Source organism: Anabrus simplex, chromosome 11 (genome assembly GCF_040414725.1).
Source record: "Anabrus simplex isolate iqAnaSimp1 chromosome 11, ASM4041472v1, whole genome shotgun sequence".
In the NCBI taxonomy this organism is placed as follows: domain Eukaryota; kingdom Metazoa; phylum Arthropoda; class Insecta; order Orthoptera; family Tettigoniidae; genus Anabrus; species Anabrus simplex.
The window spans coordinates 34,603,135-34,624,049 of NC_090275.1; the positions used below are offsets into that span (position 1 = coordinate 34,603,135).

General features: G+C 41.4%; 1 protein-coding gene across 4 annotated transcripts in view; it reads right to left on the bottom strand.

Annotated features, from left to right (window-relative positions):
* The window catches only part of LOC136883072 (forkhead box protein N3), a 264,776-nt gene that overhangs the window by 99,916 nt on the left and 143,945 nt on the right, over nucleotides 1–20,915 (bottom strand). Inside the window, exon 1 of one of the 4 annotated variants that reach the window (XM_067155230.2) lies at nucleotides 13,481–13,588. The exons of the other annotated variants lie outside the window; for them this stretch is intronic. The gene's annotated coding sequence lies outside the window, so the exon portion shown is untranslated. Of the gene's footprint in view, nucleotides 1–13,480; nucleotides 13,589–20,915 lie in introns of those variants that run through there. 4 annotated transcript variants of the gene reach the window in all.

Consider the following 20,915-nt stretch of genomic DNA (forward strand, 5'->3'; position numbering starts at 1 on the left):
ATTGTTTTTATATGAAAAATCGCGTTATCACGAACCAATATCGATCAGCAAGATAATACAGATAACCATCGAAACGAGAGGGAAAACATAAAATAATACGCGATGACGGACACATGAAGAGAGGTGGAAAATGAGAGACTCCCCTTCATCTTTGATGCTCTAATAGCTGCTACACGGGCAGCGGGCACACTGCATTGGCATGGCACAGGAGTATGACGTCACAGTCCGTTGTAGGGCTCTAAAGACATAAGTCCGCTGCGTTTTCATGAACTGTATGACTGTTGGTTGTATTAGTAGTTCGTCTCAATTAAGATAATGGAGGTTACTGCGGAAGGTTCAAAGCGGAGGAATCGATTTCGTTGTCCTTTCGAGATGAATGGGAAGTATTGTACTTATTTTTGTGCGCTCAAGGGTTGGCAAAATGTTTAACTTGTCATAAAACCTTGAACCAACTGAATAAATTAAATCTAAAACTACATTATAGCGTTTATCATAGCAAGGATTAGAGGCGGCAAACTATCGATAGTAATCACAATCGATATTTTCCGATATTATGAGCTCTACTATCGGTAGTAATCGATAGTTTTCACAAAGTGGAACGAATCATATCATTACGCCTAAAAATAGAACATTTATTGAACACAATCCACAACATATCGGGAGAAAGCACAACTATTTCATGCTATGTAATTTCTGAAATTCAAATCGGAATCGCTCATAAATCTCTTCAGTGGCACGTCCGAGACATTCTCGGGCTGCACGCGCTTGTGCCCAGTTAACTGCAAACAGCTGTACAAATTCTGTTAGCGCGAAAAAATAAGCCAATGAGGGGGAAAAAAAACTATCGTAGACCATCGAAAATAAGCAACTGACTATCGTTGTCAGAAGATAAGAGGTCGCTATCGATAACTGTCAATAGCACCATCGATAGTTTTCCGCCTCTAGTAAGGATTACGACCAATATAAAGATGAAGATCGTTTAGCTCTAATAAAGCGATTAAAGGAGGAAATGATCAACCAAGAGGTAGCTACCGGTATTACAGTATATTCACATATTTCAAAGTTTATGACTGATTTATGACTAATCATAAACTGAAGACGCACTATGACGATGTCATTATTAGCACATTGCTAGATGGTTCGTAAACATGACTATTTAAAATTTCCATATATAAGAATTATTTGAAGTAAGGTTAAGTTAAGTTTACGTCACTCTGCTTACTTTCAGGAAAATAAAATTGTAAATATAAACAACGAGCCAGCCGTCCGCCTCTACAACAGAATTTCTCTTCAATTGACAAAACGATTACGAAGTTCATCAGATGGAGATTTAATCAAAGATTGTTTAAACATGCGGACGGAAGAATTTAGTCCAAATCTGATAAAACTATATGAATCAGTGATCCTATCCAGATGGACTGTGAATCGACGAAATCAAGATCTTAACGGGGAAGTACGGGTTGTTATTGCAAGCCCGCAGATCACCGCTGGCGCACTGGCAAGGGGCTGTTCGTTAACCAAGCCTGCTCTAATATCATCGAACCGGAAGAAAAAGAAAAATTAGGAAAATAAAGAAGAATAAAAAACGTATTAACAATCACATTAAATATTGTTAATTGAGATGTGCTACTTCTCTCTCTTCGCCTACCACTCCTGGAATTCAACAAGATAGTTTTAATACCATATTGCCTAGGTAATTCCAACTCGTCAATGACAGGTTCAACATCTAGTAGTTAATAAGGGGCTTGGAACATACACTCATTATCATCATCATCATCATCCAATTATATCATTACATGATGTGGCCTCTTTAAGTCGTGAACTCAGGTAAGTCTTTAGCAGAACTCTCCAGGTGGAACGGTCTCGAGCAGTTCTTTGCCAGGTGGTAGCACCAGCTACTCTCTTGATGTCTGTCCCATCTATCTGGCGGTTTTCCTCTAGGCCTTTGATGATCTCTTGGACTCCATTCTAAACCTAGCTTCGTCCATCTGTCATCTTCCCTTCGAGCAATATGTCCAGCCCATTGCCATTTTAAGGTGGCTTCTCTCTCAAGAATGCCATTAACTTTAGTGACTGATCTTATGTCATCTGCTCTCTTCTTATATTTCCTTGTAAAACCCAGCATTGACCTTCCCATGCCTCTCTGCGCTGTCCTAAATTTTCCTTTCGTAAATTCGTTCAATGTCCGGGTCTCACAGCCTTAAGTCAGCACAGGTAGAATGCACTGATCATAAACTATTTTCTTCAGATTTACTGGCATATTTGATCTGAAGACAGTTGAGTTTCTTCCATACGCCTGCCATCCTAGCTTAATACGACGAAAAATTTCTGGTCTTACATCACCTTTCATATTCATCAACTGGCCCAGATATAATCACTGACCTTCTCTAACGGCGTGTTGTTGAGGGACATACACCCAAAAAAAAGCGCTTCAAAGAGGAGTTGTCAAGACTGGCATTGAACAGGCTACGGGTGAGTGGAACGTTGGTGTAAATCAGTGGCGTATACTAAGGGCTACCAAGGCTATCGGTGAAGCCCAAACCTCAATTGAGAATGATGGAAGTCTAAGGCACATTATAATGTAAGCATCTGACACATTGTTCCATTTACAAAACTTGGAACCAATGACAAAAAACGTCGCACGTATTTCTGAGAGCAAGGCATCGGAGACTGACATCGCAGCGCAGACTCCCTCTACCCTCTAATCGCCTCACGCGGCTTGCTGCTGTATATCGGATAGGAGCGGGGACCGGGGTGGGATAGGTGTGCTACCCTTCGTTCTGTCAGATCGCCATTGCTATCAATCATGCGTTTCTCATCGTATATAATTACTCACCTCATACTTCTTTGTCTTTTTGGCAGCCTCCGAATGGGGGAAGCAGAAATAAATGCATTTCTCAACAATAATAAAAAAAGAGTGCTGGTATTTCACTTCCGTTTACTTCTACATCCTTGTAGGAAGACACTACAGGGCTGCTGTTATAGGAGTAATGTAGTTTTATTTTTATAGGTAGACCTGCTAAACTAGAAATGGAAAATGTTTGGAATCGAGCCCGTGATCAAGGGTCGGACACCACCACTGATCTCCCGAGGAAGTTAACCAGTGAACGATTTTTTATTTAATAATAATAATAATAATAATAATAATAATAATAATAATAATAATAATAATAATAATAATAATAATAATAATAATGGTGCATGGCATCTGTATAGGCTTGGTGGTGACCTAATGAGGATAAACTGACTGGTGAAGACGTCATAAACACCCCTATTCCAAAGCCAGGCGAATCAACAGTACGAGGGTGTTCATTCTGAAAATTGATCCGGGGCCATCGGACCAAGGGCAAGCATTATATCCATTTAGCCACAAAGCTGGACTTTAATTTGCTAAACCTTAGGCTACCATCTCCACTGATCAGAGGTTGAGCATTGGCAGTAGCAGAGGCCAGGGCAGTAGCTTGTGAAGCAGCCTTCACAACACAACAGGCTTGTCCGTTGGCTATTGGCTGAAGCTCAAAACGCTGCAGGCTTGGCGTTCAGTAAACCAACCACCGAAAAGGGGATAAGTCCAGTGGTAGCCCACGTCTTGATCCCAGCATACGCCACTGGTGTAAGTGATTAAAATATCCGAGCAAAATGATAGTTTACTGCTGAAAAGTGGAGCCATTCAAAGGAGATAAATGATGTGAGTAAAGGACTGGAATCACAGATAAGGCTGTTTGCAGATGATGTTATACTGTTACAGATTTGTGAGCGATTGCAAAAAGGCCTCGACACTGTTGTGTGATAGCAGATAATTGAATGATAGTAAACAGGATGAAAAGTCCTGTTGTAAGTTTCAGTAAGGGGGAAAGTCCACCCAGTTTTAATTACTGTGTTGATGGGGTGAAAATACCTCAAAGGGAACATAACTTTAAGTGACCGGGCCAGGGATAAAATGAATAGGATAAGAATTGTGCCGGCTGCCGAAGCCTGTCGCACTCCTCTGGGGCAATGATTAATGACTGACAGATGAAATGAAATGATAGTGGAGAGTGTTGTCGGAATGAAAGATGAGAGGGAAAACCGGAGTTCCCGGAGAAAAACCTGTCCCGCCTGCGTTTTGTCCAGTACAAATCTCACATGGAGTGACCGGGACTTGAACCACGGAACCCAGCGGTGAGAGGCCGACGTGCTGCCGCCTGAACCACGGAGGCACAACTTAACTATAAGTACGTACAGTAGTCTTAATATATGGAGTAATCACGTTAACGAGATTTCAAATAAAGGTTGCAGGTCTCTTCATATGGTTATGAAGGTATTTAGAGGTTGTAGTAACGATGTAAAGGAGAGGGGGCATATAAGTCTCTGGTAATACCCCAATTAGAGTATGGTTCCAGTGTATGCGACCCAATATCACGATTACTTGATACGAGAACTGGAAAAGTGCCAAAGGAAAGAAGCACAATTTGTTCTGGGTAATTTCAGACAAAAAAGTAGCGTTATGATAACGTTGCAAACTTTGCGTTGGGAAGACTTGGGAATAAGGAGACGAGCTGCTCGACTAAGCGGGATGTTTTGAGCTCGAAATGGAGAAACAGCGTGGAATGAAATAAAATTACGCATGGCTTTTAGTGCCGGGATGTGTCCGAGAACTTCGGCTCGCAAGGTGCAGGTTTTTTATGACACCCCTAGGCGACCTGTGCGTCGTGATGAGGATGAAATGATGATGTAGATGACACATACACCCAGCCCCTGTGCCAGGTGAATTAACCAATTATGGTTAAAATTCCAGACCCTGCCAGGAATCGAACCTAGGACCCCTGTGACCAAAGGCCAGCAGGCTAACAATTTAGCCATGGAGCCGGACTAAGCGTGGAATTATATTAGTAGACGAATAAGCTTGAGTGGAACTTTTAAAGGTAAGGACGTTCATAAAAGCCTATGGAGATAACAAATACCACCGGAATGAGTCGTGGAAGGCCTGTGCTCTACTGTCTGAGCCGCTCAGTCCGGGATGGCTTATGACTTAAGATTAGCAGTCGCGTAGTTATCTATGCTTTTTTTTTTTTTAACCTTTCAAGAACCCAGAATGAAAATTAAGGTCCATATTAACCCTGATCTAATGTTTAAAGTGCTAAAACACTCCACGTGAAATGTCCTTAAAAACAGAGTTTACAAGAAACACGTTGGTTCAGTCAGCTAGGGAAAAGGATAGCGTCAGAACTTTACCGTTCTCAACACAAGCTCCCATCCAAGGAACACACCTAAGCACTACAGAATTACAAAAAAAAAAAAAAAAAAAAAAAAAGATTTACTCTACTATAGTAAAACTTCCGTTAACCGAAATAAGGAGGAAGGGAAGGTGCACGATTTCGGATTTTAAAAAAACGAATAGGGATTTTGGTGTCAAAAGGTAGAAAATCACTCATATAGAGTTTTACATTGAAAAAACCGTTACGGTTCGCTGTATTTAAATTATAATACTACAGAATCAATATGAATAAGCAAAATCAATATATATTGCATAAATTACACTTCCCAAGTACAGCATTACTGTGGTTTTTGCAAAAAAGAAAGTTTTAAAGAAGCAACTGACTATTTCGGTCAAAGGTTTTATCATTTCATATAGTGACTGGAGACTTCGCAGGGATCTACTTCGAGAACTCACTGTATATGAGAATCCAGCCTGACGACCAGATTATTCTACAGTATCTCCCAGCGCGTGTGGATGCGTGATGATTATAATGAAGTAAGGAGATGGCGAAACCTGGTGTCGGCATATCATCTACACCTGTCGAATAACACCAAAGGCTTAATGTCTCCATCAGCAACTCCATATGAACAACGCGTAGATGACTGGAACTGAATCCAGGCTTTTGACGCCCAATCTAGTTACTAAGAAATCTATACCACCACCTCTCCTACCCTGCCGGGCAACATTCGGATGGTGAAATTATTTTTCCACGAACGGGACTCAAGCCGATTAATCACGATGTCATCCCATGAAGAGTTCACGCCTTAACGGTCATGGGCACCAGGCGGGCTAATTAGCGCACTGAAATATTACAACGAAACATAGTTTAGCCTACTGTTATTTAATGCAGTGGCTGGAGACTCTGCAGGGATCTGCCTCAGGACTTGCTGTACGTGAGAATTTAGCCTAACGACTTGTTACTACAATGTCTCCCCTACTGCTAAGATGCAAGGAAGTAGCCGCGGCCTAGAGAAATCTAGCCATTCAAGCAATTACTACCTAATAAGTATGTATATGATGTACGTGTGCCTTTACTGGCGAGATGTAATGTTTACAGTGCACTAATGTCTGCCCGAAGGCAGGTCCGAACCTCTGCAGAGATATGCCCGAGCCGGAGTTTACGTACGGTAGGCTGGCCAGTTCCTTTCCGCTCCGCCATTCCCGTAACCCCCCCCCCCCCAACAGCACGTGGCAACCCATCCAAATCTTGACCATGCCCAATGTTGGTTAACTTCGGAGATCTCACGGGATCCGGTGTTTCAACACGGCTACGGCCGTTGGCTGTGTCTTCTGGTATGGGCTATATCAAATTTGTTACTTTCATTGACTTGTCTCAGTCTCATCCTTGGCTTTGACAATATGAAAGTCACTGAGGTACGAGTGATGCTAGTAATACCATTGCTTATGCAGCCAGTCCCTGTTACGAATGGTGTGAAAATATCGCTCACAGGGTCGGTTGGTGCATGCATTCCAGTGGGCTTGGCAGACTGATATGTAATAGCAACGGCTGGTTTAGCGAGGAAAGCAACGGGAAACTACCTCACTCCTTGTTTCCTTAGTACGCCTCTTCAGTGACGCCTAGGCTATTTAAGACAGCTTTTGGCGGAGCTGCAGAGGATCAAACTAGCCTTCGGGCTGAATACCCAACATACATACATGGTGTACGTCCAACCTTTGTCCCGCTTCTCAACTGGGTCGAGTACCCTTCCTTACGTCAACTTCATCGGAATAATTAATGAGACGAAATGAATGACGTGATGTATGATAGGAGGAAGGGAGAGGGTGAAAACCAATGCCGACACACCCTACTCCTGTCGAACAGCACCAAGGCTTAACGTCTCCATCTGACGAATGAATCACCATTAACAGTGTCACTCCATATGAACACTGCGGGGAGGTTTGGAATTGAATCCAGGCTTTTGGAACGTGATTAGAAATTGTATACCACCACCTCTCCTACCCTGGCGACCAACATTATGATGGTGAAAATTGTTTCGACCAATGGAAACCACGGTGTCAGACCATATAGACACGACGCCTCAACGATCATGGTCACAAGGCGGGCTAGGCAATTACTAACACAAAACCATATATGTATTAAAATGATGTTTTTGAAGACATTCGTCTAGAGCGCGACATTGTACGGAAGTAAAACATGGACGATAACTAGCTCAGAAAGAAAGAGAATAGAATCTTTTGAAATAATAATAATAATAATAATAATAATAATAATAATAATAATAATCGTATGGCCTCAGCTACCGTGTGCAGACATTTCGATTTGACGCCATCTGGCTGTCTGCTCGTCAATTTCGACGTTCCGTTTTACTCTAGGTCCGCTAGATGGCCGACGGAGTAAACCGGATCTCTCTTGGGCGTCTATGGCTGAGATTTGATTAATTTTGTCGGGTAAATACCAAATGTATCACCAGAGATCTTTTACATGCCGACATCGTACGACATGGAGTGTCGAATGGACTTTTTTCCGGGGAAGTGCAGACTGTAAGAACGGTAGGGGTAGACTAAGGTACGAATATGACAGGAAGATCGGAGCAGATGTAGGATATAGTACTGACGTAGACATGAGCGATTAGCACATGATAGGGTGACATGAAAGGCTGCATCAAATCAGTCTACGGACTGATGACTAACAACAACCACTTAAAGAACGGTCAACAGTGGATAACGAACAGTATACGGAATGTTGGTACATTTTATAGCACTCAACTGGGATATATCACATATAAAGGGACAATTAATGTCCTACTCCTTCGCTGAATGGTCAGCGTCAAAGCCTTCGTTTTAGAGGACCCTGGTTCATATTCCCACCGGGTTGAGGATTGTTTTTTTTTTTTTTTTTTTTTTTTTGCTATGGGCTTTACGTCGCACCGAGGTTGAGGATTGTAGCCGTGACTGGCTAATCTCTCTGGCTCGGAGACTGCGTATTTATGTTTGTTTCAATACACATCTCTTCACAAATACACATTCACCACAGAAACACGCAACAGTGAATATACATCTCTCTGCAAAAGACTGGCTTCGTGAAGGGCTTCCGGCCGTAAAATAGGGCTAAGTCCACCATGTTCGACTGACATGTTCGCACCGACGACCACACCAGGGTGTAGACAAAGCGGCAGAAAAAGAAGATATACAGATATTACTTTGAAAATCAGCTCGATTTGTTCTGGGTTATTTCTGACAAAATAGTAGCGTTATGAAAATGTTGCAAAATTTGGGAGAAAGGAGATGAGCTGCTCGACTAAGTGGTCTATTCCGAGCTGTCAGTGGAGGGATGACACGGAATGACATTAGAAGACAAATAAGTTTGAGCCGTGTTAAAAGATCACAATAATTATGAAGATAAAAGTTCGAATTCAAGAGGACAAATCGGGGCAAATATTTATTTATAGGAAGTGGAGTTAGGGATTAGAATAATTTACCAATGGAGATGTTCAATAAATTTCCAAAATCTTTGCAACTATTTAAGAAAAGACTAGGTAAACGAAAGACAGGGGATCTGCCACCTGGGCGACTGCCCTAAATGGAGATCAGTGGTGATTGACTGATTGATTGATTGATTGATTGATTGATTGATTGATTGATTGATGTTTTGGGCAGGTACTGGCAATATAAAAACTGGCCGAGTAGCTCAACTGAGCACGCACTCGCTTCCTGAGCTAGAGGTTGCGGGATCGAATACCAGTCTAGTCGGTTGGCAGCTAAAAATGCTAAATAAAAGAGACAAATTAATGTCAGTAAATTTAACGGCTCGTCTACAATTAGGCGATAACCTTGTCGATGCAAACACAATTCCCTGTACTCAGATTCGTGTTTCATCTCATAGTAGGTCGTATACCGAAGATTTGGCATCAGATCAGGTCCTTGGTAATCATCGCCCTCTCTATCCCAGAATCTTTCCTTTAATAATTTTGGTCAAGAAGCTGGTATGTCGTAGGATACGCCCAAGGAATTTGTCCGCTCTTTGCCTTTAACTTCGTTCAGGGTACTTTCACTGGATCTCCTTCCCGTTCAGTAAATTCTCAGCACTCCTTTCCTGTTGCACACTTCGAAAGCTTCAAGCCGATTCCTGTCTTAATGAACACAGTTCACAACCATACAGAGGCACGTTCCAGTCGAAGGATTTTGAGAAATAAAGGTCTTCCTTTAACGTACGTAAGCTTACTTGAAAGCAAACTTCTTTTGTTGACCGGTAACTTAAACAACTATTTTCCAGAGCAAAAATCCCAGCATTTGGTATCTCTTAAAAAAGGATAGCAGTTATAGAGGTTAGTTTATAATAATAATAATAATAATAATAATAATAATAATAATAATAATAATAATAATAATGTTATTTGCCTTACGTCCTACTAACTACTTCTACGGTTTTCAGAGTCGCCAAGGTGCCGGAATTTTGTCCAGCAGTTCTTTTACTTGCCAGTAAATCTACCGACACGAGGATGACATATTTGAGCACGTTCAAATACCACCGGACTGAGCCAGAATTGAACCTGCCAAGTTAGAGTAAGAAGGCCAGCGTCTCAACCGTCTGAGCCACTCAGCCCGGCAATTAGTTTATAAAAATATACTATTATAATTATAATTAAAATAAAATAAAAACCAACAGTAAAAGTGTAACTGATCTCATATCAATTTGAAAAATTCAAGATTCCAGGCCATACTAATGAAAGGGACGATGGAGAATTTCTGGCGACTGGGAGTATGTGTGAAAAGATCACCGAAGGGAGAAAACGGACGCTCCTCTAATAGCGTCGGTATTGGAAGAAAAAGGGAAGGTGAAAGGAAATGGGACAGAAAAGCTGATAAAGAGAAGCAGCCTGCCACTAAAATTTGACGCAAAGCTCGGGGCCTGGGGTCGCTATCTGGGACCTATACGTTATTAGCACATAAAGGAGAAAGCACAAAGCTGAAGTGTAATTAGCCAGAACAATTCCAACAGAACTAGAGGGCGAAATGTATGGATGGTTTAGCATAGGCTGTAACGAGTGAAGACGCCCGCCGTTCCTTTTGTTAGAATCCACTGGGGTATTAAGGTTCTTTTCAACTTCCCGCGGTCCAAGTTTTCGCTATGTCCTAGGTCATTCCAATACAGCATATTCATCGATTTATAATTAATTATAGAACAGAAGTCATAATTCACATCAGGAATGACCATCCACGGATCGAGATGTATTGCTTAGTAGCGGGGAGGGAATTTAGAATTTCCCCCGTATCTTTCAGTGGCATCACATCGCCTCAGCCTGCTGAAGAAATGAACGCGAGAGTTATTGGTATCACTGGTGGACTTCATTTGGAAGAGATGATGGGGAAGCTGGTTGAGGCGTATTGCAATACCCATTGTCCTCATGCTCGCCATCCAAAATCAGAAAACAAACAAAAACATCCCAAACCCACCTCAACTGATCAATGAAACTCGGAAGGAGGAACTTTGGTTTTATCATATAAAACTGCACGAGGCAGTTTCTTTTTCACCCAGTTTATTTGTGGTATGCATAGGTCGTTGTACCCGGAGGCCCCGGGTTCGATTCCCGGCCAGGTCAAGTTTTTTAACCTAGATCTGAGGGCTCGTTCGAGGTCCACTCAGCCTACGTGGTTAGAATTGAGGAGCTATCTGACGGTGAGATAGCGGCCCCGGTCTAGAAAGCCAACAATAACGGCCGAAAGAATTCGTTTTGCTGACCACATGACACTTCGTAATCTGAAGACCTTCCGGCTGAGCAGCGGTCGCTTAGTATGCCAAGGCCCTACACGGGCTGTAGTGGCATGGGGTTAGGTTAGGTTATAGGTCGTTGACTGAAATGCATAAAATGCAGGTTGGGAATCAGAATTCGGTTAGGAAGAAAATCTGAACAGTTGTGCTTAATTTTTAAGACAAGCTGCAATGATAGGCACGAAATACGAACCAGAGGAAAGATCTTTCCAAGAACTTCAGTTCTGTATTTTCCCAGGCAGTGGTTAAAGAGGAAAATCTAATCAAAGAGAGAGGAAAGTTAACTCGGTGACTGCACAACTGAGAATGGGCGGTATATTGTAAGGAAGTGAATGCACAAAATAAACATCATTATACCAATTGTTTCCCAGTCGATTAGCCCGCCTGATGGCCATGAACGTTAATGCGTCAAGTCTACATGGTCTGACACCGCGGTTAGCCGGTTCGAGTTCCGTTGGTAGAATCAGAATATTGGCCGGCGGGTGATATACAATTTCTAGTCACTAGATTGTGTGCCAAAAGCCTGGATTCAATTACAAACCTCTCCGCAGTGTTCGTATGGAGTGTGGGCATTTGACGCTGTTGATGGCCATTCGTCCGCTGGATAGGAACGTAAAGCTCTGTGCAGACAGGAGTAGGCCAAGTAACGACACCGGGTATCACCCTCCCCTACCTCATCGTCATCATCCCACATCCAACCGCGCAAGTCGCCCATGGAGTCAAATAGAACAACCTGCACTAGACGAGCCGAAAATGTCCTTGTCTCCCGGCACTAAAAGCCATGCGATATATGAATAAATAAACAAATAAATCTGGTCTACTTTGCTCTACGAAATCAGAACCTGGATTGATTCCAGGTTTCTTATTCATATGCCGGAGGTAATAAACATGAGAGCATCGAGAACGGCTGTTGGTGCGCGAACAGGTGGAAACATTTATTGCTAGAATTTATTCGAAATGAATAGGCTACGTTGAGAAATAATGTACCGGATTGCATAAGCTATGTGTATCAGCGTAGGTGAAGATATCATGTGGGGCGGATGGAGGAGGACGGGTAATAACGTGATAAGATAACCAGAGATGATAATAGAGGACAGTGGTTACACTCGAATAATTTCTAAGTAAGAACGTTAGAACAGAGGAAGGTAGAGGCTTTAACATTGAATGCCGAGAGGCGTAACCATCTCTACTGAAGTCCTACATACTACGTGCATACCGAACACATTTTTAAAAAATAATTTTTAAAAATCAAGCAAACAGATCAGCATGATACTGAAACGGGATGAACAAATTCATCGAATGTTTTCTAGGACGAAATTGGGACAACAATAGGACTACTACCAAGCAATTTAATTCTGCACAACTCGTCGAACTATATGATGCAACACTAATATTGTACCTTCAATCACATCAGAACACCACTAGTTATTCAAAATGAATATTACTATATTTAATATGCAATATAGCAGCTTATTCAGTTAGTATTTCGACTGTTAAATTACCATAAGTTTCTCCTGTGTTTACTGTCTTTCAGAATTCGAAGTACTAACAATATAAACGCGAAATTTCTAACAATGTACATGGAAACGAGAAACGTTACGACGCCTTATAAGGAGTATCTGATACGTTTTAAATTTTTTAATCATTAGGTTCCTGATATTACTTGTGATAAATTTTTAAGGATCGAAAGTGTTCGGGGTGGGTGTCTATGGAAAAGACAGCCTGTTCTCGCAGAGTCTACAATATTCAATAGTCAATCAGTTCATTAATCTCATCCTATTCTTCCTTTTAAGTAGCATTTCAACGAATATTCAGAGTGAGTTAGGTAACTACAACAGGTCTTTACGTATAATGACAACAAAATGCTACGTATAATGACAACAAAATGCTAACTTTATCACGTTTTGTAAAGCTCACATCAACTCGAAAGCGGGACGAAATGAACACATCCCAACCGATGAGAAGTCAACAGAAACAAAGCCGAAGATAAGAGTACCAAATTTAATCATTCATTCATTCATTCATTTAGTCACACATCCTTATACGTCAACACAGAGGACGAAATTAACTTCCACTTGGAATACAGAAGTAAGATACACTGAGTGAAAGTACGTCCCTATATTCTCTCCTAAAGCTCAGCGTGAAATTTAGTTCAATATGCTTTGCTCCAGCAAACACAAGTCGTGTATACAACTTCGGGATAATCTCGCCACATCTTCGTGGGGTTATTTTCCTTCCAAGAACACAAGCCAAGTCTTTCAACCGACTAGCAGCGAAAATAAGCAGGTCTCGCGACGTTAAGAGATTGGAAGGTTTTCACTCTGATATTAACTTACAACAATAGATGAATACCAGGCTAGGTAACGATAAGGAAGAAAATTAGGTGTATACCTACATTTTACAGTTAGCTTTATCCAGCACACAAGTGATTCAAGGTAAACACTATTACACAATTATTGTGAGACGACACAGGACGCGCACAAACACAATCCACAAAGAACACAACACACCCGGAAGAAGAACATGGGAGGAAGTGACAAGTCTCCGGTCCAACTGAATTCAGGTGCTTGCTACACTAGCTCCTCACGTGCGACAGGCCTCATCCCGTTCGTTCGTTCACACATACAGAGAGCAAAGCAAAGCGAAGTGGTGGGAGCGGGGTAGCGCTGAGCCTCCTGTTGCGTAGCAACCACAACTGTGCTCACGTACAGTACAGGGGGCCAGGGCCAGGCAGGCAGGCCACGTGACATCATCAAACTAGCGGATCGAACTGTACTGCCTGGGCCATCTCTTGTTTCTTGATAACTTCATAGCGAAGACAACGAGAAACAATCACTTTTACACGCAGCGCAATAAAGATGTTATAGAGGCGACTGTTATGTAACAGGTCGCTCGGACATGCTGCATACGTTCAACATGCAACGGAAAGATTTTAGTATGATGCTCTCCTCGTGAGATTCCAGCGACCTCTTTAAGAAGCGAAGAAAACACTGCAGAAATTCCCTTATTCAAAGAGGGAAATTAAGAAAAGACAAAGACACCACAAAGTGTTTTACATATTTCGGAAATAAACTGAAAAGGGAAATGGGGGTAAAGACTAGCATTTTCGGCAAATCAGGTGAGCGCACTGTAGGTAGGGAATCGCTAGACAGATGGAAGGAATTTATTTTAACAATCTTCGCAGTGTAAAGACACATTTCTGTTGTAATTGTGAACAACCGTGTTCTTTGGGGAGGAGAACGTGAATAGCAATGAAAGTTTTAAGATGGTAAACTAAAAAGTCTCACAGGACAGTCGGAAATAGATTAAATCAGTTCTGAAATGGTGAAATACGGAGGGAAGAAAATGATAAAATCCCTTCATAAAGTAATAAGGTTAGCATGGAATTTAAGAAAGGTAGATTTTGGTTCTGTACAGATCCATTTCTGGTGAGCTACAGTGTGCACAGTGCGCTGTAGCTCTTGATACTGGGCTGGATCTCTAGATCTCGTTATTTTCATTTCTCTCTCTCGGTCTCATCCTTGGCTTTGATAATATGAAAGTTACTAAGATGTGAGCAAGATTAGTAATGCCATTTATTATGCAGTTAGTCTCAGAATGAATGGTATGGGTATCCCACATGAGATCGGTTGATATCTACGTTTCAGTCGGCTTGGCAGACTGATAGGTAATAGCACCTTCTGGCTCCATGAAGAAAGCTACGGAAAACTACCTCAGTGAAGCGAAGACTAGCTATGACAGCTGATCATAGAGCTGTTGGGGAAACAACCGGTCTTCAGCTGAGGACTCGACATACATAACTGTAAGGTTTTCGGAGACGCCGAGGTGCCGTAATTTTGTCACACACAGCAGTTCGTTTACATTCACCGAGCAAGTTGCCTGTGCGGTACGGGTCGTGTAGCTGTACGCCCGCATTCTGGAGATGGTGAGTTCGAACCACACCATCGGCAGCAAAGAACACAATTTTCTGTGGGTTTCCCATGTTAACATCACGAAAATGTAGGGGCTGTATCTTAATATAAGGCCACGGACGCTTTCTTCCCAGTCCTAGCTTTTTCCTACCTCACCGTCGCCGAAAGCCTTTCCGAATTAGTGCGAAAGTATAAAAATAAAAAAAAACCTGCCAAATTTCCGTTCGGGAAAATAAAATTATCATAAATATGCCTTCCAATAAATGAAACTCAAATTCTTACGAGCGATTTATTTACATCTAAAGAATCGTTTTCGAGAAACATATGTATGGAATTTGGAGTCCCCAAGTGTAGAATTCAGTGCATCGAAAGTGGCGAAACTGACTCAGGGCCAATGAAACTACCACGAATGAAATAATCAGCTCTCTAGAGTGTGATGAGATGAGGCCTCTTTGATAAAAGAGGCTTCTATATTTCTCTCAGTCATGGCCATCCATCAGTACCTCACATCACAGTCTGCACGGTTGCTAGGTAACATCGCGTCACGCATTTTGTACCGTATCGTTAATTTTGTGATGCAAATTTTCAGATGACCCCCAGACATAAGAAATATATATCTTAAGTGCCAGTAAATCTATCAACATGAGACTGACTCACAAGGCCAGTGCTCTGAACTAATCAGCCCGGAAATGTAATAATAATAATAATAATAATAATAATAATAATAATAATAATAATAATAATAACTGTTTTACGTCCCACTAATTACTTTTACGATTTTCGGAGACGCCGAGGTGCCGAAATTTAGTTCCGCGGGGGTTCTTTTACGTGCCAGTAAATCTACCGACACGAGGCTGACGTATTTGAGTACCTTCAACTACCACCGGACTGAGCCAGTATCAAACCTGCCAAGTTGGGGTCAGAAGGCCAGCGTCTCAGCCGTCTGAGCCACTCAGCCCGGCTGACCCGGAAATTTAATTGTTTTAAAAGACAAATTCATGGCCTAGACTTTAACGTCCGCCAGGTGGCCAAAATCAACCAAACTACAGTAGGTTGTATTTTGACGTGATTATTGGTATCATGAACACAGATATGGACTTACAAATGTATGTGAATTACGAACCACAGGAACCTAAGCTTTCATTTTTAACCACAAAGAGGTGGAAAGGGAGGTGAAGATGAGATGAGAATGAGCAGACAAGGAAGTTATCTTTTCATCCAGTCAACCAGTGCAAAGACAGTGCAGGTGGATTATTTTGCGTACTGAGAGAAAGTAGTTAAACCCTTCTAAGTATCATCATAATCATGGATGAGCGGGTGATTCACAGCAGTAAAAAGCGATAACATGAAAGTGACTCCTTGAATGCTTAGGCTGGCGGGTTGGCGATCACGGGGCTCTTAGCTGAGTCCTGGAATTGCTTCCACTTGTGTCAGGTACTTTGACTGTGTTTGCATTTTCCTTCTGGAATTGACCTTATAAGAATTTAGTCGAAGAACTAACACAATGGTGTGGGATACCACTAATTTAAACGCCGGACCTTGTGCAAGAAGGAGAAAGAGGTCAAGGCAAAATGTATTTAGGAAGAGAGTCCACGAACCGCTCGGTATCATGTGTGTGCCTATGACGTGAAAGTTTTTATTTTGTTCATAAAATGTACTTCATCCATCTCTTAAGTCATCAATCTGTAGGCTGACTGGATCCTCAAATAGCACCACCGAAAGTAAATAACAATGTTATTTGCTTTACGTCCCACTAACTACGGTTTTCGCAGACGCTGAGGTGCCGGAATTTTGTCTCATAGGAGTTATTTTACGTGCCAGCAAATCGACCGACACGAGGCTGATGTATTTGAGCACCTTCAAATACCACCGGACTGAGCAAGGATCGAACCTGCCAAGTTGGGGGTCAGAAAGCCAGCTCCTCACCCGTCTGAGCTACTCAGCCCGGCACTACCGAAAGTTAGGCAATCAATCAATCAATCAATCAATCAATCAATCAATCAATCAATCAATACTGATCTGCATTTAGGGCAGTCGCCCAGGTGACAGATTCCCTATCTGTTGCTTTCCTAACCTCTTCCTAAATGATTTCAAAGAAATTGGAAATTTATTGAACATCTCCCTTGGTAAGTTATTCTAAGGAAGCCGCAAAATTCGGTGGTGGCATTAGATGAGGAGTGAATTAGTTTACCATTGTTTTCCTCACAGGGCCAGAAAGAGCTATTGCAGCACAACTGATCCTATGAGTAACACCTTTCGTAACACAATGACGCTCTAATCATTCTCTGAATATCGTTAGGTCATTACTAATATATTAACTAAAACTAAAACATTATTATTCCTGTTTTTTTTATTTTCTTGAGATCAGCATTTGATGTGTATATGACCCAGTTTTACGGTCGGTTGCCCTTTCTGACGCCAATCCTATGTGGAGGAATGTAATCCCTATTGTGTATTTCTGTGGTGGCTGGCAGTGTGCTCTGGTGTATGTAGATAAATAAAAGTGTACACATACGAACACAGACGCCCAATCCCCGAGACAGAGAATTCCCCGGCCCAGAGTTGATCCCGTGAGCTTCTGAACCGAACGCAAGTAATATGACCATTGCTGTCATGGTGAAGTTAACATCAAGCTGTGAGAACCATTTTTCCGTCCTTTCCCGAAACCTCAGCATCGTCTGCCAATGGCATCACACTCATTTTTCTTTTTTTCAAGCTGCTTTACGTCGCACCGACACACACAGGTCTTATGGCGACGATGAAACAGGAAGAGGCGAGTGGGAAGGAAGCGGCCATGGCCTTAATTAAGATACAGCCCCAGCATTTGCCTGGTGTCAAAATGGGAAACCACGCAAAACGATCTTCAGGGCTGCCGATAGTGGGATTCGAACCCACTATCTCCCGAATACTGGATACTGGCCGCATTAAAGCGACAGCAGCTATCGAGCTCGGTCACACTCATTATTTCTACCTTTATTTGCTGTTTTTGTTACTTTTGTATCATTCTTCAGAAACATACGCAACTTCATCTTAGCATGATTTCAATTTTAAACTATTTTATTTTGTTCACTTGTCTCGTGACACACCTATATGTTTTAAAATACCCTACATACTGAACATAACTTCCAATATTTGCCAATGTCCTTCAGTACAAGACTTTTCCGAACTCTCAATGCTTCTCCAATTTGTCTCATATTTAATATTCTTTGAGAACTAGAATTCTTCTTCCTTCAGTCAAGTGACTAATGTTCTCTATATTAATGCCTCACAATCAATCAAGGAGTATCCACATTTTGCTGACCTCCATGCGATAACTCTGTATCTTAATATGGAGAAAATCTTCAATATTTTCTCTCTTCCCCTGCGCTATAGACGGAGCAAACTTTTCAACTCACCGCAGCCTTCACTCACGGTAAACTTCCGTCTTTGTGTACCAACCAATTGCTGAGTCTGAATTATTTCACTTCTCTCGAAGATCTTTTATCTAACCGGAGTTGGGGGACAGCATACATAGGACAAAAGGATTGCATTAGCAAGCACTTACTACGGGGCGGCGAGGTGGGGAGTAGTGTCTTTTTTTAAGATAACCTTGCTGACAACTGGCACGTCCAACAAAGTCAAGTCTTCGATTCCCCTCGAAGCCAGCTTTTATTTGATTTTTAATGAGATAGCCTCGGATGATAAAGATCCCTGCTATATGTTAAATAGACTACTAATCCATACAGACCGTCCCCGTTTTTAAGTCAAAACCCTGATGACCAGGGCTCGAATTTTGATGACATGTCATCTTTTAATTGGTAAATCATAGACACTGCTAACTTACAGTATATACAAATCCTGTTCGTGGTCCCCAGATTACAGAGATGCATATTTATTGTCATTTATTGTCGTTTTTGTGAGCATTTCATTTTAGGTCTTTTTTCACTTTTTGCGTCATTATTTTGTCATGTTTGTTTTTCTTATTGGTGATTTTAAGCATGTATCCTTCGTTAACGGCATAATACAGCCAGTTTCTCTATCTACGTACTCGAAAGTTAACGTGAATGTTCATCTTCGAAGGTTTTGAGTACAATTTCCTTTTCAGCTCATTTCTCTTTACGGTCTACATGGTGTCAAAAGAATTACGACCTACGCATATTTTGTTTGTAAGGAAAACCATGATTCCGTAACAAACAACTTAAATATTGTAATGCAAAAATTACAAAAAGTATGAATTATGAATATTGTGCATAACTAAAAATGTATATGACTTACCTTTTTAGGTCTTTTCTTTTGATAGTTTTTAGGACATTATTTGAGAATTTTGATGTTATTTTATAAATTATTTTTTAACATTTTTAGGCCAATAAAATCTGAGCCCATACATATTTCGTGCCAGAACTTAATTAATTAAAACGATCACAAATGGAATAAATTTATTTAACAGTTACTTCATTTTATAGCTCCCTCTGTGAATCAGTGATATAGTGTCGGCCTCCGGTTCCCAGCGTAGCGGGTTCAAACCCGGCAGAAGTAGCTGGATTTTTGAAGGGCGGAAAAATGTCCATTCGACGCTCCATGTCGTACGATGTCGGCACGTAAAATATGTCTGGTGACACATTTGGCGTTCACCCGATGAAATTCATTAAAAACTCAGCCTAGACGCCCAAGAGAGATTCGATTTACTCCGCCATCTATTAAGCTTAGAGTAATATGGAACGTCCAAGTTTGACCAGCGATCAGCTAGATGGCGTCAAATGAAAAAAGCTTTCACACGGTGGTTAAAGCCATATGATCATAATTGATAAACATGTTATAATTGTTCGTTAATAATTATTGAATTATAAGCAACATTTTTCAGAAGTTGACTGTCATAAGTTAAAAGAATTTTAGACTTCACATAGGGGCTAGAAGCTTGCGGCAAGCTTCTGTTAATTGCGGGGGTGAAGTTGTCGGCAAAGCTCCCCAACAAACGTCGACTGTCATTCCAATGAGTAATCGAACTATACCGATCACGTGGTACGTAATCTACGGTAAAACTTAGGCCACGATCCCGCCAAAGCCCTGCTGTAATTTTCTTTTCTTTTTTTTAAAATTTATTTTGAAGTTAATATTCAAAGTAACTTGCAGACTGAGCACTGAAAAACATAATAGTCTATGATGATTTAAGCAATTTGGGTTTAGGAAAGGTTATTCCACTGAAGCCCAACTTGTAGGATTCCAGCAAGATAGAGCAGATCTCCTGGATTCAGGAGGTCAATTGGACCGTATCGCGATTGACCTAAGGCATTTGATAGGGTGGATCATGGGAGACTACTGGCAAAAATGAGTGCAATTGGACTTGACAAACGAGTGACGGAATGGGTGGCTCTGTTTCTAGAAAACAGAACTCAGAGAATTAGAATAGGTGAAGCTTTATCTGTCCCTGTAATAATTAAGAGGGGAATTCCTCAAGGCAGTATTATTGGACCTTTATGTTTTTTCTTATATATATCAATGATATGTGTAAAGAAGTGGAATCAGAGATAAGGCTTTTTGCAGATGATGTTATTCTGTACAGAGTAATAAATAAGTTACAGGATTGTGAGCAACTGCAAAATGACCTCGACAATGTTGTGAGATGGACAGTAGGCAATGGTATGATGATAAACGGGGATAAAAGTCAGGTTGTGAGTTTCACAAATAGGAAAAGTCCTCTCATTTTTAATAACTGCGTTGATGGGGTGAAAGTTCCCTTTGGGGAACACCTAGGTGTAAATATAAGGAATGATCTTCATTGGGGTAATCACATAAATATGATTGTAAATAAAGGATACAGATCTCTACACATGGTTATGAGGGTGTTTAGGGGTTGTAGTAAGGATGTAAAGGAGAGAGTATATTTGTCTCTGGTGAGACCCCATCTAGAGTATGGTTCCAGTGTATGGGACCCTCACCAGGATTACCTTGATTCAGGAACTGGACAAAATCCAAAGAAAAGCAGCTCGATTTGTTCTGGGCGATTTCCAACAAAAGAGAAGCGTTACAAAAATGTTGCAGTTTTGGCTGGGAAAAC